The sequence below is a fragment of the Gossypium arboreum genome, chromosome 1 (genome assembly GCF_025698485.1).
Source record: "Gossypium arboreum isolate Shixiya-1 chromosome 1, ASM2569848v2, whole genome shotgun sequence".
NCBI classification, from domain to species: domain Eukaryota; kingdom Viridiplantae; phylum Streptophyta; class Magnoliopsida; order Malvales; family Malvaceae; genus Gossypium; species Gossypium arboreum.
Genome location: NC_069070.1, coordinates 90,274,472 through 90,287,523, shown reverse-complemented (window position 1 = coordinate 90,287,523; position 13,052 = coordinate 90,274,472).

The window sequence follows — 13,052 nt, the reverse complement described above, 5'->3', positions numbered from 1 at the left end:
CTCGGTTTTGTGGTCCCAAATCACATTCCGACTAGGGTCATTTTAAGGCTGTCACAACTCTCCCCCACTTTAGAAATTTTCGTCCCTGAAAATCTTACCGGTAAATAGGTTTGGGTATCGCTCTTTCATAGAGTTCTCGGGTTCCCAAGTAGCTTCTTCTATCCCGTGTTTGAGCCATAACACTTTCACTAGCGGAACCCTTTTGTTTCGCAACTCTTTCACTTCACGTGCTAAGATACGAATCGATTCTTCTTCATAACTCATATTGGCTTGAATTTCAACCTCTGATGGACTAATTACGTGCGACGGATCAGATCTGTAACGTCGAAGCATCGAAACATGGAAGACATCGTGAATCTTTTCGAGTTCAGGGGGCAAAATCAAACGATACGCAACTGGACCGACTCGTTCAGATACTTCATATGGCCCGATGAACCTCAGACTCAATTTGCCTTTACGGCCAAATCTGAGTATCTTTTTCCAAGGCGAAACTTTAAGAAACACTTTATCTCCCACCTGATACTCAATGTCTTTTCGTTTCAGATCCGCGCATCGACTTGACGATCGGAGGCTATCTTCGACTTTTATGAATTACTTTTACTGCTCAAAGCATCTTTAATCAAATCCACTCAAAATTTTACTTTCACCGAGCTCGGTCCAAAACAATGGTGTACGGCATTTACGCCCGTACAAAGCCTCGTAAGGTGCCATCTTAATACTTGATTGAAAACTACTATTGTAGGCGAATTCAATCAAAGGTAAATACCGTTCCCATGAACCACTAAACTCGAGGATGCAACATCTCAACATATCCTCGAGTATCTGAATTATCCGCTCGAATTGACCATCGGTTTGGGGATGAAAAGCAGTGCTAAAATGCAGTTTGGTACCCAAAGCTTCTTGCAATTTCTTCCAAAATCGCGAGGTGAATCTCGGATCTCTATCCGACACAATAGAAATCGATACCCCGTGTAATCTCACAATCTGAGAAACATACAATTCAGTTAGTTTATCCAATGAAAAATCCATGCGTACGGGGATAAAGTGAACCGACTTAGTCAGTCTATCGACAACGACCCAAATTGCATCTTTCTCACTTGCCGACATTGGTAACCCAGATACAAAATCCATCGTGACTCGTTCCCATTTCCATTCAGGTATCATGATCGGCTGAAGTAAACCCGTAGGCACTTGAAGTTCCGCCTTTACTTGCTGACATATTAAACACTTCGAAACAAAATCGGAAATGTCTCGTTTCATACCATGCCACCAAAACTGACGTCTCAGATCGTTGTACATTTTCGTACTCCCGGGTGAATTGACATTCGGCTACAATGAGCTTCGTTCAGAATCATCGAAATGAGTTCTGAATTTCTTGGAACACACAACCGATTTCTGTACCTCAAACAATCGTCATCATCAATTTGAAACTCCGATTCCACATTCGGAACACATTCAGCCCGTTTTGCAACCAACTCATCGTCGACTTTCTGAGCTTCACGAATTTGATGAATCAATAATGGTTTGGCCTTTAATTTGGCTACTAACATATTGTCGGGTAGAATAGACAACTGTACATTCATCGCTCGTACAACAAACAGTGATTTTCGGCTTAAGGCGTCCGCAACCACATTAGCCTTTCCCGGGTGATAATTAATGACAAGCTCATAATCTTTTAACAACTCGAGCCAACGTCTTTGTCACAGATTGAAGTCTCTTTGAGTCATCAAATATTTGAGACTTTTGTGATCCGAAAATACATGGCACTTCTCACCAAATAAGTAATGTCGCCATATTTTCAAGGCGAATACGATGGTAGCTAATTCGAGATCATGGGTCGGATAATTTTTCTCATGTGGATTTAATTGTCTCGACGCATAGGCCACAACTCGACCTTCTTGCAGCAATACGCAACCTAACCCAAGTAGGGAGGCGTCACTATAGATGACAAACTCTTTGCTTGATTCGGGCTGCACTAAAATTGGAGCTTCCGTCAAATAAGTTTCCAGTTGATCAAAACTTTTACGACATTTTTCCGTCCTTTCGAACTTAACCTCTTTTGAAGTAGCCGTCATGGGTGTGGCTATCATCGAGAAACCTTTACAAACCGTCGGTAGTAACCAAGAAGCCCCAAAAGATCCGAACCTCGAGAATATTTCTCGGAGGCTTCCAGTTAAGTATGGCGAAATTTTGCTCGGGTCAACTCGAATACCCGATGCAGATACCACATGACCCAAGAAGCTAACCTCTTTTAACCAGAACTCACACTTATTGAACTTAGCATATAACTGCTTATCCCGTAAAATTTGCAACACTAATCTCGGTGTTCAAGATGTTCGATCTCATCTCTTGAATAGACCAAGATGTCATCAATGAACACAACTACGAACCGGTCCAAATCATCGTCTCAAGATCCGATTCATCAAATCCATAAATACCGCAGGGGCATTAGTGAGCCCAAACAGCATCACTAAGAACTCGTAGTGGCCGTATCTCGTTCTGAAAACAATTTTGGGTATATCCAAATCTCGAATTCGCAACTGATAATAACCCGATCTCAAATCTATCTTTGAAAACACCGAGGCTCCCTTTAGTTGATCAAACAAATCATCAATACGCGGTAACGGATATTTATTCTTTATCGTCACTTTATTCAGCTGACGATAGTCAATGCACAACCTCATGGTTCCGTCCTTCTTTTTCACAAACAATACAGGTGCACCCCAAGGTGAGAAACTTGGTCGAGCGAAACCTCTATCCGTCAATTCTTGCAACTGAGCTTTCAACTCTTTTAACTCGGTTGGTGCCATACGATACGGAGCTATCGAAATCGGCGTAGTCCCAGGTACAAGCTCAATACCAAAGTCTATCTCCCGAACAGGTGGCAAACCCGGTAATTCTTTAGGAAAAACATCTGGGTATTCACAAACCACCGGCACCGATTCGGGTTTTATTTCTAACTCCTTATCATCAAGTACATACGCAAGGTATGCTTCGCACCCCTTTCTTACATATTTTTGGGCCAACATTGATGATATTACAGCTGGCAACCCCTTTAAGTCTGTAGACTCAATTCGGATCATCTCGTTATTTGTGCACCTCAAATCAATAGTCTTGCTTTTGCAATTCACAACCGCATCATGCACGTTCAACCAATCCAAACCAAGAATAACATCAAATTCATCGAACGGCAAAAGCATCAAGTCCGCCGGAAAACAGGAACCTCGAATTACTAGGGGGCATTTCTTACACACTTTGTCGACAAGCACGTGACGACCAAAGGGATTTGACACACGAATTACGAACTCAGTAGACTTAATAGGTAAAGTCTTACTGGATGCTAAGGTTTCGCATATATAAGAATGAGTAGAACCAGGGTCAATCAAAGCAATCACATTAGTATCAAAGAGAGTGAAAGTACCGGTAATAACATCTGGCGAGGAAGCATCCTCGCGTGCGCGTATAGCATAAGCCCTAGCAGGAGCGCGAGCCTCGGATCTGGTCGTAGCATCTCTAGATCCTCTCTGATCACCACTAGCATTGCTCGTATTTCTAAATGGTCTACGTCGGCGGTGGTAGCACCGGTTTCCACTCGATTTACATTCATTCAGCAACCTCGGGCAATCTTTAATGAAGTGGTCAACTGATCCGCACTTGTAACAGAGCGGTCATGGAATCTACAACTTCGAATGCCATTTGCCACAATCTGGCACTCCGTTCTATCTCAACGATCATTTCCAACATCGGCGATCAAGTGACTCGTGTGCTCACGGGGTCGATCGCGATCTCGTCTAGAAAAGCCCGAAGTGTCCCTAGACCGCCCAAGCCATCTCTAAATTTCTTCGATGATCGTGGGAAGGGCTTCCCAAGACCTCTTCTGAAACTCCCTTACTCCCACCTCACTTTTCTTTTCTCCATATCGAGCTCCTCGGCCTTGCAAGCTCGCTCAACAAGTACTACAAATTCTCGGATTTCCAAGATGCCAACATACGACTTTATATCATCATTTAGTCCATCCTCAAACATTTACACATTACGGCTTCTAAGGAAATGCATTCTCGTGCGTACCGGCTAAGCCTCACAAATTTTCGTTCATAATCGGTAATCGACATGGAACCTTGTTTGAGTTCAAGAAATTCCTTCCGTTTTTGGTCAATGAATCTCGATCGATATACTTCTTTCAAACTCGGTTTGGAAGAACTCCCAAGTTACTTGCTCTCGGGGCACTGTGAGTCGAGTACTCCACCAATAGTAGGCAGAATCGCATAGCAAGGAGATAGTACACTTTAGGCATTCATCGGGTGTGCAAGATAGTTCATCGAGTACCTGAATAGTGTTGTCCAACCAAAATTCAGCTTGCTCGGCATCATCACTATCGTAGCCTTAAATTCAGTAGCCCCGTGTTTTCGGATTCTATCAACTGGGGGCTTATTTGACCTTATTTGGTCAGTTACAGGAGGCATTGTAGGTGCGGGGGTTGTGTTTGTTGGGAATGGAGGTTGTGGAACAGCCGTATTAGTTCGAATGTATTGGTTGAACCAATCATTCATCAAGCTATAAAAAGCTTGCCTAGCCTCATCATTCGGATTGCTAGCAATAGGTTGAGAGTCCCATGGCGCTGTCCCTTGTGCGGAGCAGCGCCACACTCTCCACATCATCACTATCGCTTTCGGTTGGGATCGGGATCCATTACTATAAATAAACACAAACGCAAATGTCGTAAATCACCACACTATCAATTAATCACATAATGGCATGTATAGCTAGACCCAAACGTATTACGGTAGTCCTAGAATCGACTTAACCGTAGCTCGATACTAAATTAAATGTAACACCCGCACCGATACCGCTTTCGGAGTCGAACGCGAGGTGCTAACAGACTTAATTACTTTGTTTACAGTCCATTTAAAAAAAATTCCAGACAGTGGCTAACTGCGTCCATCGTCGCCTTAAAAATCATATCTCGAGTTCCAAAACTCAAAAACTGATTCCGTAAATTTTCCCTGAAATTAGACTCATATATCCATCTGTGGATTTACTTCTAGAATTTTTTGTTGGGCCAATTGGTACAGTTTATTAGTTAAAGTCTCCCCTGATTCTGGGTTCGACTACTCTGACCTTCATGTATTACGACCTGGATATCTCCCTGTACAGAGCTTCAATACTCATGCCGTTTGTTTCTAATGAAACTATACTCAAAGGGGAATCTATAAATATAAGGCATGGCTTCTAATTGTCTCTGGATAATTTATGGTAAATTTTCAAAGTCGAAACAGGGGATCCAGAAACCGTTCTGGCCCTGTTTCACGAGAACTTTAATATCTCTTAATATACTGTTCATATGACCATTTCGTTACTTTCATATGAAAATATATTCATCAAGGTTAGATTACATAATTTATTCACTATTTAATTCCATTCCTACAAATTTTAGTGATTTTTCAAATCCACACCACTGCTGCTGTCAGCATCTGTTTTCAAGGTCAACTTTACCTATTTCGTGGTTTCCATGGACCAACTAGAGTTTTGTCATACATAGGTCCACATATGATCATATTTAGCCATTCCAATGGCTGATCATTTGCCCAACACTTCCATTCCAGTCCATAGTCACATCATGAAACCATATATATATACATAAACACAAATGGTCTAATGCCATACTCCACTTCTACGAGCCATTTTCGCATGGCTGTACACACATACATCACAAAAAGTACTTGAAAAACAACAAAGGGTAGTCCTATACATGCCATATCCAGAGTTCAACTAAAAGAGTACCAAAAGGGCTTTGATAGTGTGGATGACTTCGACTTCGATGATCCCGAATCCGATATCTAACGAGCAAAATCTATAAAATAGAGAGCCAAAGTAACGGGGTAAGCATTTTAATGCTTAGTAAGTCTCAAGTAATGAAATCAGCTTTGACTAAAGTATTACATTCACATAGCTAAATGAATCAATTTATTAACACAAATTCTCATAATCATACTTACTTCACACTTCATCAACATATACACACACAAGGTATCAACCTATCTAAGAGCCGAAAGTTCGTTAGTCGATTGAACGAATACTATTTAAAACGAATCAACTTTTCCGATGCACATGCAAACATACCTTATCGTTTGGGTTTTTCGAGCATATTAATTAAAAATATTATAGCACAAATCGCTCACCTTCAAACCCAAGTTTCTTCGGGATTTAGCCGGATATAACCACACGCCCAATTGCCTTCGGTCTTAACTCGACATAGCAACTTCGCACAAATGCCTTGGTCTTAGCCCGGATATAACAACTCGCACAAATGCCTTCGGGTCTTAGCCCGGATATAACAACTGGCACAAATGCCTTCGGGTCTTAGCCCGGATATAACAACTCACACAAATGCCTTCGGGTCTTAGCCCGGATATAACAACTCGCACAAATGCCTTCGGGTCTTAGCCCGGATATAACATCGCACAAATGCCTTCGGGGCTTAGCCCAGATATCATTCAAATGCTCATGCACACATATATCAATATTCATGACACATCCATATTTCATTTAAGTTACTAAGGCTCAAACACAAATCATTTATCAAACCTTTCCAATTTCGGCTCAATAGCCACACACAAAGAGCATGATTTCAATTGGCTTTATAACATAGGCTCTATGCACATTCGGCTATCCGCCATAATATGACAAATCATTCCAATGTAAATCAAGTAGGGTCATTACTTGAAGACTTACCTCGGATGTTGTCGAATGATTTCGACGGCTATTCGATCACTTTTTCCTTCGCCTTATCCAACTTTGGTCCTCTAAGCTCTTGAACTTAATTCAAACAAATAGAGCTTATTTAATAATTTATCAATTTAACAATCCGATTAAATACATTCATATTATACAATTAGGCGCGACTAGCTTTATTGACTAGTTATTCAAGCATTATACATGAGCTCTACTCATGCACCACCAAATAATAGGACTAGCTTAATACCTTGCATTTTCGAATTCATAGACATCATTTCGTTCCTCACAACACACATTTTGTCCCTAACCATCATAAGAGACCAAGGCATCACTTACAATGCCGAATTCCAATTAAGTCTACCATCATAGCATTATCATATTTATGCACTTGGTAAGTTAAAGCGTCGAACACATTCGGCACTAGGTGTCCAAACCAATGTTCCTAACATTAAACTCAATTTATAACCAATTCAAAATTCCTTAGCAACAAGCATTTAACAACAATGTACTTAACCAATTCCTTAAGCACACATTCGGCAACATATATATATATATATATATATATGTCAATGACTAAAACACTTAGGCCGATTCTTTCCATTTTGTATCTATGCACCTATTTGATCATTAGTTTAGTTCAAACACCCTTACACCAAGATTCATCCAATTTAACATGAAACACAAACCTAAATCCTCAATAGCTACCATGGCCGAAAGTTCTAGTCATCCCAAAATTCACAATTCTTAGCATGGGCTACCTAGAGGATTTGATGACTAGTTCAAATCTCAAACCATTTAACATACTTATCAAAATATATAACATTACCACCATTTTTCTTTAACCTCTACCATGGCCGAATGTTCATATCACCATCCATTTCAAAGATTTCGCATGGTTAAGTAAGGGACTTAGAATCTAGCTTAAAACCATGCTAAGATTTTAAAGGACTAGCTTGAGTTTCTTACCTTAATGAAGGCCTACCATGGCCGAATGGCTCCTCCTCTTCCTCTCTTAGAATCGGCCAAGAAGAAAACATGAGAAAGACTCCTTTGTTTCTTTTCTCTTTTCCTTATTTTATTTACTTATGTTATAAAATATAAGCTACTAACTAATAATTAATACATATTATGTGCATATAAGCCCATCATGGCCGGCCACTACTTATGATATATGGGAAATTTGACATGCAAACCCCTCATTTTTGCATGCATGATCCACTAGTCATCACACATTTCCCCATCATACTTTCAAAGTTTACTACTAGGTCCTTTCTAGTGAAATTCACATTTATAACTCTAAATCAAAACATCAAAAATGTCACACATGAGTTAACACATATTATAGGCATCAAAATAAATTTTAAATTATTTTTATGCCTCGGTTTTGTGGTCCCGAAACCACATTCCGACTAGGGTCATTTTAAGGCTGTCACAACTTTCCCCCACTTTAGAAATTTTCATCCCTGAAAATCTTACCGGTAAATACGTTTGGGTATCGCTCTTTCATAGAGTTCTCGGGTTCCCAAGTAGCTTCTTCTATCCCGTGTTTGAGCCATAACACTTTCACTAGCGGAACCCTTTTGTTTCTCAACTCTTTCACTTCACGTGCTAAGATACAAATCGATTCTTCTTCATAACTCATATTGGCTTGAATTTCAACCTCTGATGGACTAATTACGTGCGACGGATCAGATCTGTAACGTCGAAGCATCGAAACATGGAAGACATCGTGAATCTTTTTGAGTTCAGGGGGCAAAATCAAACGATACGCAACTGGACCGACTCGTTCAAATAGTTCATATGGCCCGATGAACCTCGGACTCAATTTGCCTTTACGGCCAAATCTGAGTATCTTTTTCCAAGGCGAAACTTTAAGAAACACTTTATCTCCCACCTAATACTCAATGTCTTTTCGTTTCAGATCCGCGTACGACTTCTGACGATCGGAGGCTATCTTCAGACTTTCATGAATTACTTTTACTTTCTGTTTAGCATCTTTAATCAAATCCACTCCGAAAATTTTACTTTCACCGAGCTCGGTCCAAAACAATGGTGTACGGCATTTACGCCCGTACAAAGCCTCGTAAGGTGCCATCTTAATACTTGATTGAAAACTACTATTGTAGGCGAATTCAATCAAAGGTAAATACCGTTCCCATGAACCACTAAACTCGAGGACGCAACATCTCAACATATCCTCGAGTATCTGAATTATCCGCTCGGATTGACCATCGGTTTGGGGATGAAAAGCAGTGCTAAAATGCAGTTTGGTACCCAAAGCTTCTTGCAATTTCTTCCAAAATCGCGAGGTGAATCTCGGATCTCTATCCGACACAATAGAAATCGATACCCCGTGTAATCTCACAATCTGAGAAACATACAATTCAGTTAGTTTATCCAATGAAAAATCCGTGCGTACGGGGATAAAGTGAGCCGACTTAGTCAGTCTATCAACAACGACCCAAATCGCATCTTTCTTACTTGCCGACATTGGTAACCCAGATACAAAATCCATCGTGACTCGTTCCTATTTCCATTCAGGTATCATGATCGGCTGAAGTAAACCCGTAGGCACTTGATGTTCCGCCTTTACTTGCTGACATATTAAACACTTCAAACAAAATCGAAATGTCTCGTTTCATACCATGCCACCAAAGCGACGTCTCGGATCGTTGTACATTTTCGTACTCCGGGTGAATTGACATTCGGCTACAATGAGCTTCGCTCGAATCATCGAAATGAGTTCGAATTTCTTGGAACACACAACCGATTTCGTACCTCGGACAATCGTCATCATCAATTTGAAACTCCGATTCCACATTCGAACACATTCACCCGTTTTGCAACCAACTCATCGTCGACTTTTCGAGCTTCACGAATTTGATGAATCAATAATGGTTTGGCCTTTAATTCGCTACTAACATATTGTCGGGTAGAATAGACAAGTGTACATTCATCGTCGTAAAGCAAACAAAGGATTTCCGCTTAAGGCGTCCGCAACCACATTAGCCTTTCCGGTGATAATCAATGACAAGCTCATAATCTTTTAACAACTCGAGCCAACGTCTTTGTCATAGATTCAAGTCTCTTTGAGTCATCAAATATTTGAGACTTTTGTGATCCGAAAATACATGGCACTTCTCACCAAATAAGTAATGTCGCCATATTTTCAAGGCGAATACGATGGTAGCTAATTCGAGATCATGGGTCGGATAATTTTTCTCATGTGGCTTTAATTGTCTCGACGCATAGGCCACAACTCGACCTTCTTGCAGCAATACGCAACCTAACCCAAGTAGGGAGGCGTCACTATAGATGACAAACTCTTTGCCTGATTCGGGCTGCACTAAAATTGGAGCTTCCGTCAAATAAGTTTCCAGTTGATCAAAACTTTTCTGACATTTTTCCGTCCTTTCGAACTTAACCTCTTTTTGAAGTAGCTTCGTCATGGGTGTGGCTATCATCGAGAAACCTTTTACAAACCGTCGGTAGTAACCGGCAAGCCCCAAAAAGCTCCGAACCTCAGTAATATTTCTCGGAGGCTTCCAGTTAAGTATGGCCGAAATTTTGCTCGGGTCAACTCGAATACCCGATGCAGATACCACATGACCCAAGAAGCTAACCTCTCTTAACCAGAACTCACACTTACTGAACTTAGCATATAACTGCTTATCCCGTAAAATTTGCAACACTAATCTCAGGTGTTCAGCATGTTCGGTCTCATCTCTTGAATAGACCAAGATGTCATCAATGAACACAACTACGAACCGGTCCAAATCGTCTCAAGATCCGATTCATCAAATCCATAAATATCGCAGGGCATTAGTGAGCCCAAACAGCATCACTAAGAACTCGTAGTGGTCAGATCTCGCTCGAAAGCGGTTTTGGGTATATCTCGAATCTCAATTCCCAACCGATAATAACCCGATCTCAAATCTATCTTTGAAAACACCGAGGCTCCCTTTAGTTGATCAAACAAATCATCAATACGCGGTAACGGATATTTATTCTTTATCGTCACTTTATTCAGCTAACGATAGTCAATGCACAACCTCATGGTTTCGTTCTTCTTTTTCACAAACAATACTGGTGCACCCCAAGGTGAGAAACTTGGTCGAGCGAAACCTCTATCCGTCAATTCTTGCAACCGAGCTTTCAACTCTTTTAACTCGGTTGGTGCCATACGACACGGAGCTATCGAAATCGGCGTAGTCCGTGTACAAGCTCAATACCAAACTCTATCTCCGAACAGTGGCAAACCCAGAATTCTTCGGAAAAACATCGGTATTCACAAACCACCGCACCGATTCGGGTTTTATTTCTAACTCCTTATCATCAAGTACATACGCAAGGTATGCTTCGCACCCTTTCTTACATATTTTTGGGCCAACATTGATGATATTACAGTGGAACCCTTTAAGTCTCAGAGACTCAATTCGGATCATCTCGTTATTTGTGCACCTCAAATCAATAGTCTTGCTTTTGCAATTCACAACCGCATCATGCACGCTCAACCAATCCAAACCAAGAATAACATCAAATTCATCGAACGGCAAAAGCATCAAGTCCGCCGGAAAACAGGAACCTCGAATTACTAGGGGGCATTTCTTACACACTTTGTCGACAAGCATGTGACGACCCAAGGATTTGACATCCGAATTACGAACTCGAGAGACTCAATAGGTAAAGTCTTCTTTGGATGCTAAGGTTTCAGATATATAAGAATGAGTAGAACCGGGGTCAATCAAAGCAATCACATTAGTATCAAAGAGAGTGAAAGTACCGGTAATAACATCCGGCGAGGAAGCATCCTCGCGTGCCAGATAGCATAAGCCCTAGCAGAGCGCGAGCCTCGGATCTGGTCGTAGCATCTCTAGATCCTCTCGATCACCACTAGCATTGCTCGATTTCTAAATGGTCTACGTCGAGCGGTGGTAGCACCCGCTTCCCACTCGATTTACATTACATTCAGCAACCTCGGGCAATCTTTAATGAAGTGGTCAACTGATCCGCACTTGTAACAGGAGCGGTCATGGAATCTACAACTTCGAATGCCATTTGCCACAACATCGGCACTCCGCTCTATCTCAACGATCATTTCCAACATCGGCGATCAAGTGACTCGTGTGCTCACGGGGTCGATCGCGATCTTGTCTAGAAAAGCCGAAGTGTCCCTAGACCGCCCAAGCCATCTCTAAATTTCTTCGATGATCGTGGGAAGGGCTTCCCAAGACCTCTTCTGAAACTCCCTTACTCCCACCTCAGCTTTTCTTTTCTCCATCTCGAGCTCCTCGGCCTTGCAAGCTCGCTCAACAAGTACTACAAATTCTCGGATTTCAAGATGCCAACATACGACTTTATATCATCATTTAGTCCATCCTAAACTTTTACACATTACGACTTCTAAGGAAATGCATTCTCGTGCGTACCGGCTAAGCCTCACAAATTAAATGTAACACCCCGTACCCGATACCGTTGCCGGAGTCGAACGCGAGGTGCTTACAGACTTAATTACTTTGTTTACACAGTCCATTTAAAAAAAAATTTCCAGACAGGCTGGCTAACTGCGTCACTGTCGCTTTAAAAATCATATCTCGAGTTCCAAAACTCAAAAACTGATTCCGTAAATTTTCCCTGAAATTAGACTCATATATCCATCTGTGGATTTACTTCTAGAATTTTTTGTTGGGCCAATTGGTACAGTTTATTAGTTAAATTCTCCCCTGATTCTGGGTTCGACTACTCTGACCTTCATGTATTACAACTTGGATATCTCCCTGTACAGAGCTTCAATACTCATTCCGTTTGTTTCTAATGAAACTAGACTCAAAGGGGAATCTATACATATAAGTCATGGCTTCTAATTGTCTCTGGATTATTTATGGTAAATTTTCAAAGTCGAAACAGGGGATCCAGAAACCGTTCTGGCCCTGTTTCACGAGAACTTTAATATCTCTTAATATACTGTTCATATGATCATTTTGTTACTTTCATATGAAAATAGATTCATCAAGGTTCGATTACATAATTTATTCACTATTTAATTCCATTCCTAAAAATTATAGTGATTTTTCAAATGCACACCACTGCTGCTGTCAGCATCTGTTTTCAAGGTAAACTTTACCTATTTCGTGGTTTCCATGGACCAACTAGAGTTTTGTCATACATAGGTCCACATATGATCATATTTAGCCATTCCAATGGCTGATCATTTGCCCAACACTTCCATTCCAGTCCATAGTCACATCATGAAACCATATATATATACATAAACACAAATGGTCTAATGCCATACTCCACTTCTACGAGCCATTTTC